Source organism: Mus pahari, chromosome 5, assembly GCF_900095145.1.
Source record: "Mus pahari chromosome 5, PAHARI_EIJ_v1.1, whole genome shotgun sequence".
NCBI classification, from domain to species: domain Eukaryota; kingdom Metazoa; phylum Chordata; class Mammalia; order Rodentia; family Muridae; genus Mus; species Mus pahari.
The window spans coordinates 95,840,506-95,847,373 of NC_034594.1; positions in this window are offsets into that span (position 1 = coordinate 95,840,506).

Genomic DNA, 6,868 nt, shown 5'->3' on the forward strand with positions numbered 1-6,868 from the left:
TCACAAAGCGGGTTAGACCAGCAGGGCACTAAACCCTAGGGATCCAGCCATCATCATCTCCTCAATTCTGAGATTACTGTGTCACAACACCCAGCATTTCATAACATGGGTTTGGAGACTGAACTCAGATCTTCTTTCCAGGCAACTACTGTAATGACTAAGTAATTTCCCTAACTCAGTGCTCAAGGTTTAAAGTAGACAGTGAAAGTGCTGGTAGGTTGGTGAGAGAGCAGCTAGCTGAGCCTTCTGGGTCCTGCTGGGGATAGAAGAAGCTCTGAGTCAGATCTCCCAAAGAGGATGCTGCCAGACTCTTCTAAGAAAGCTCCCGCCTGGGGCAGCACAGCTGGGACCAGCCTGCAGACCCAGTGAAATCAACTTCATGGAGAGATGGACTGCATGTCTCCAGTGGGCCTTCTGCCAGTAATGATGCCTTTAGCTGGCCTGGGCTAGGCTGGGCTCACCTCCAGCCATAGGGATTTGCAGCCTTAGTTTTAAGAAATCCAAGCTCATAATGGCTGATTTTATTTAAGTGTTTTCCATTCTTGTGCTGCTCACCAGGGGCTTGCCCAGTTTTTTTTGTGTGAGTTTGTCAATTTTCCCTTTCTGATTTCAAGGGTTTTTTTTTCACTTTATTACTCTTGTTTTTAATATCTCTCTCCTCCCTCTCTACCTCTCTGTCTCTGTTTCTGTCTCTCTCTGTCTCTCTCTGTCTCTCTGTCTCTCTCTCTGTCTCTCTCTCTGTTTCTCTGTCTCTCTGTCTCTCTCTGTCTCTCTGTCTCTGTCTCTGTCTCTGTCTCTGTCTCTCTCTCTCTCTCTCTCTCTCTCTCTGTGTGTGTGTGTGTGTGTGTGTGTGTTTCATAGGATAGAAATCAAGTCTCTTCTTTTATGATTCTGCCCTTAGTCTTTGAGACACAGCCTTTCACTGAATCTGAACTTGTCATTTGGCTAAACTGGGTGGCGAATGAGTCTCCAAGGTTCTCCTGCCTCTGTCACAGAGTGGTACAGCTATGGGCACCTTCTACCATGTGCAGCTTTCTGTGTGAGTACTGAAGACCTGAACTCAGCTACTCCGGCCTGGAGAGCAAATGCTTTACTTGCTGAGCCCTCTCCCAGTCCATTAAATATCACAGTGTTTGCAGCCAGCATCTGTGCACCTTATCATACACTTTAGCTTACCACACATAATACAATGGAAGTGACCTTCACTGTTCTATTTTGTTATTTAGGGAATAAGACAAGAAAAAGAATTCACACTTGTTCAGAACAGATGCAACCATCAGGACCCATCTATAATCTAAGCCTGGTCCAATCCCAGGATGTAGAACATGTGAATTCACAGGCTGTCCATCTAACTCCCTGTTGGTGTTGGTGTCATTACCATTTACACACCGCCCAGATACTTGCCACAAGGGGCAACTAGCTGCTCAGAACCTGCAGTCAGCAAGTGAATGTAAGGGTCTCAAGCTGTACTCAGGGTACTCTGTCGTCAGAGTCCATATTTAAATCACCCCCATGATGCCAACCCATAATAAGGAGCACCATCCTCAGCTGCTTTCTGTGGGATCAGCCCTTGCTAAGTGTTGTGCGTTCTGAGTACAGCAAATGAGTTCTTGTGATGCCACCATCAAGAAGGCTGTTATCCCTGCACAGATGTGAAGAAGCCAAGGCTGAGAATTGAAAGCCTGGCTTTTGTTTTCCATGTATGTGTGTGTGTGTGTGTGGGGGAGGTGGAGAGGGAGGACGATGCCTGCTAGAGTGGTTCTGTCCATAACCATCCTGCAAGCCACCCTTCTTTTCTTCATATCTTCTAAAACAGCTGTATAACTCAGTTACAGCTTAATTTCTCTGTGCCCTATGTCCAAGCTGTGTGGCATCTTCAACACTAGGGTTTATCACATAGCTCGGGTAGTCATACAAGAGCCACAGAATGGCTTGTACTGTCTGGGAAGCTTCTGGACAGCAGTTAGGCTACAAACATTAACAGTCTTCTACATCCAGAGCCATATTTTAAACAGAGCTAACACACCTGGCAAGAGACAGCACATGTGCAATATTGGCATGACTGTGAGCTGACACACCTGGCAAGAGACAGCGCGTGTGCAATATTGGCATGACTGTGTATGCCGACCAGTTTCTGCTTGGATCTGAGTCCTGCGCCACAGGAAGGAACACATGCATACTACTTTAAACCTGATAAAAAGTCTGTGACTGGAAAAATCAGGGGCCCTAGGGGGATAACTTACCATTATAGTCAAATTGACCTCTGAATTATGGATATGTTTATATCCATAAACAAGGGCTGCCTGTTCTTAGCCTTTGTCATATTCTTCTGCTGTAGCCAACAATGCAGAAACTCAAAGCTGGTCAAAGTATTGAGAATTAAGTTCTCAGCCATAAACAGGACATCTTTATCACCTCCTCCAAGGTTCCAGGAGCACTGTACAGAAGGGGGTGAAAAGGCCATAAGAGCTGGAAGATGGAGATGAGTGTCGTGGAGTTATCCTCTGAGTAGGACATGGTGGCTGCAGTCATGGACACACAACAGCTGTGACTAGTTGCACAAAACCTGCAAATACACACACATACATACACACACATACACATGCATACACACATGTGGAATCACTCTCAGAACATAACATGTTGGCTGCAATCATAGACATACAGCAGCTGTGAAGAGTTACACAAGATCTGCAAATATACACACACATGTACACACACACACACATGCACACACAAGCATGCACACACATACATACACACATGCACATGTGGAATCATTCTCTGAATATAACATGTTGGCTGCAATCATGGACATGCAATAGCTGTGAGTACTTGCACAAGACCTACAAACACACACACACATGCATACACGCATGTACATACATATGCATATACATGTATATGCATGTGTACTCACACATATGTACAGAGAGAGACAGAGAGAGAGAGAGAATGAAAGTGGAAGAGGTAGGAGGCTATCAGGAGTGAAAGTGAGAGAATGGGAGAGCTGAGTACTACAGACCTTAATACATGCTATACATTTATGAAACATTCAAAAAAATTTCAGTTCTTTGATCCATAAAAAGAAGATCCATATGCAAAAATTGTACTCAAGTCATCTGAAATGAGAATCACAACATTCCAAAGAAAAAGAACAAGTTAGTTCACCTTAAGCTTGAATAATGGCCAAACAATTCTGGGAGACTCAACACAGACCGAGCAGCCTCCCTTGCGGGCTCGGTAGGCGCTTGTTAATAGAGAGCTTGGGTTTCCAGGCTGCTGGCTCACCTTGGAGTTGAAAGTCTACCCACAGGTTTGATTCGACTTCAAGGGCTCTTTTCTGTTTGTAGGCCCACACCCAGAGACCCTCCAGGTCATAGGTGTGTGTCTTGTAAAATAATGATGAAGAAACAGATTGCCCAAGAGCAGGCTTGCCCTGGGACAGCTTCTGGGACCTTCAGATTGGGCAGAGTGCCTGCAATTAGGCACTAGACAAAGAACAGAAGGATCTAGGGATCCTTGGAGGAAGGGAGACTGAGGATGTAAGGTTTAGCCTTCCTTAACACAAGGCAAGGGAAATCAAAACTCAGAGTGAGTGGAAAGAGAGGACTGGGAAGATACTGAAAGCACCTCAATCCGTGAAGGGGTTGCATGGCAAAAAACGAGGACTGAGATGGACCCTCAGTACACAGGGAAGATCCCCGGCACTGAGGTGTCTGAAAGAGGTGTAGACAGCCAGGATTTTGTGACTGAAAACTAAAGAACAACAAGAAACCAAACCAAACCAAAGTGCAGGATACCTGAAGAATAATGTTCTTGGTTGATCTCTGGCAGAGGGGGGTGGGGGGTGGGGTGGGAGGATGGGGGTGGGGAATATAAGCATCCTTTGGCCAGCTACCAATTTTATTTTTATTTATTTATTTTGGTTTTTCAAGACAGGGTTTCTCTGTATAGCCCTGCTGTCCTGGAACTCACTCTGTAGATCAGGCTGGCCTCGAACTCAGAAATCTGCCTTCCTCTGCCTCGAGAGTGCTGGGATTAAAGGCGTGCGCCACCAGCGCCCGGCCAGCTACCAGTTTTTATCAAATAACTTTAGCAGAATTAGGAGAAGATGATATGCCCATTTAACTAGTAAAGCTACAGAAGTCTACAGAAATGAAGGGGGGGTACTAGCCAGCTGGGGCAGCTCCTAACACATCTTGAGGGCTCCCTATATTTCTAGTCCTCAGGAGAAGGAGGTATGGAGGCAGCTTACTTAAGAACAGGTCTAGAGTAGAGCTGCCGTAGCCTGCAGAACAGATATGCCCTCCAAATAAAGGGCCCCAGGAGCCAGGCAGACAAGAATGAATGAATCACAGGCAGGAAGAGCAGGAAGAAGGGCTGCTTTTGTGCTGAGTCTGCCTGAGAGAGGGTGGGGACCAGAAAACAGTGGCCGAGTCTGAACTACAAGCCTGGGAAGAAGAGAAGCTAGCAGAGAATGATGACAGGAGCTGGTGGGCTCAAGTGATAAAGGACCAGGACAGGAGCTGGGAGTGTGGCTGAGCTGGTATAGTGTTTTCCTCATGTCCACTGGACTCAGGGTTTCACCTCTAGCTTCACAGGACCCAGGCACGGTCGGTCTTACACATCTGTAATCACAGTATTGGGGAGAAGAGACAGGAAGATCAGAAGCTGGGGGCTATTCTCAGCTACACAGAGAAGTCAAGGCCAGCCTGGGCCACATGAGACCCTGTTTCAAAATAATAATAATAATGATAAGCACAAATCCGGAAGTACCTCAAAACCAGACCAATTAATTTCTGTGAGCATTCCGTCTCCGGCTGATGAAAAGGCATATTTTAAAAGCAGTTTCTCTGACTTTGGAAATTAGAGATCACATTTAAAAAATAAAACAGTGAGTAGCCTTCCACGCTGCAGCCCCTAGTCATTTGAGTTGGCTTCAGGGGACGGCAGAATAGAAACAATACAATGTAACCTTTTAAAATTCAAAGTTTAGAGACAGGCCAGAAGTGGAGCTGTTGACCCTCCCCTGGCTCTGGCTCAGCCCCGAGGAGCAGCAGCAGAGGCACCAGGAACAGTTTCTGCTCTAACAGAAATGTACACATATATATCAGTTTTTATGATCCTCTTTCTATGTAATATAGATGCGTATTTTGTGTGTTTTGCACAATATCTTTATATGTTCTGAGCACATAAAACACGTTTATATGTGTTGCATAAGGGACTGGCATGCATTCCCCTCTCCGTGAGGTTTTCTTTTCATTCCTGTCCCCGTCAGCCCACACCTCCCAGCTTATTTCTTTCAGCGGCTACACATTTGCTCATCTTGTGGGTACATTATAAAAGTTTTATTTTCTGTCATTATTAGTTTTTAGATGGAGTCTCATATATCCCAGGCTTGCCTCAAACTCAATATGTTGTCAAAGATGACATTGAATTTCTTCTCTTCCTCCTAAGTGCAGGGATTAGAGGCATGTACACACACCTGCTTTATTCAGTGCTCAGGACAGAATCCAGTAAGTTTCACGTGCACACACTAGGTATGCACTCTGCTGAGTGAGCCACACCCCTATCCCTATAAAAGGTTTAGGGAGTCCACTATTAATGGCCATTTTATTCCCAATTTTATTTTCTTATGATAATACAGCAATAGCGCTGTGAATAAACTTGTACATGTATTCTGAAATTGTTTATCGTATACCTACATTCCCAGGTGAAACCCTGAGAGTGCTCTTAGCTGGTGGGAAACAGGTGTGAAGTTTTAACTGTCAGTTATATGCCTGGTCGAGGGCATAAAGCCCATTTCCCCAGCGACTCAGCAACAGTAGGCATCAAAGCTTTAAATTTTGTACATTTGATAAATTATAAAAATTATCTCTCACTTTTCTTTAACAAATGCTCTTTTTTTAATTCGCTGCATACTCAGAAGTTTTACAGTTTTACTTCGTTTTAAATCCTTTGCTGTTATTTTTCTAGAATGGGGAACACTCATTCCATGGTCACATGTGGAAGTCAGAACCCAGCTGTTTTGGGTCCTGGGCTTACTATGTGTTTAAAATACTTGGCTTCTTCCTGGTGGCGCTGTTTAGGAAGCTTGTAGGGCTGAAGAGGCAGAGCCTCCCTGGAGGAAGTGCATCAGGAGGGGCTGGCTTGCAGTTTTGTACCCTGGCCCCACTTCTTGTCCCCTCTGCTTCCTGATTGCCATGTAGCCTGGTACTCCTGTTGCCATGCCTCCCAAGTCATTGCGGAGTGCTATGGAATTATAAGCTAAAGTGAACCTTGCTCCTTGTAGTCATTTTGTCTGGGTATTCTACCACAGCAAAGGAAAAGTAGCGAGAATAACGTTCTGCCGGTGGTTCTTTCTGGAGACTGAATTCAGATCACCAGACCTGTGCAAAAAAAGAAAAAAAAAAATTTTGTAGCCAGTAAGTCATTTTTCCAGCCCTACCTTTTTAGGTTTTAGACTGGCGCTTTTTTTTCTTCTTCTTACTTTTACAAGCTTTTTGTTTGTTTGTTTTTTGTTTTTTGTTTTTTCGAGACAGGGTTTCTCTGTGCAGCTCTGGCTGTCCTGAAACTCACTCTGTAGACCAGGCTGGCCTCAAACTCAGAAATCTGCCTGCCTCTGCCTCCCAAGTGCTGGGATTAAAGGCGTGCGCCACCACTGCCTGGCTACGAGCTTCTTCTTAATCAAAACCCATTCCCCTGTGATATGTGTGTGTGCATATATATGTATATATGTTTGTGTATATAACTTTTTTTTCTCAATGCCTTTTTGGGGCTTATGTATGCTTGCTTAAGGTTACTTCAATTTGCAAATCACCAACGTGGTCACTGTACTTGTTCATGACCTCTGAATCAGAGATCT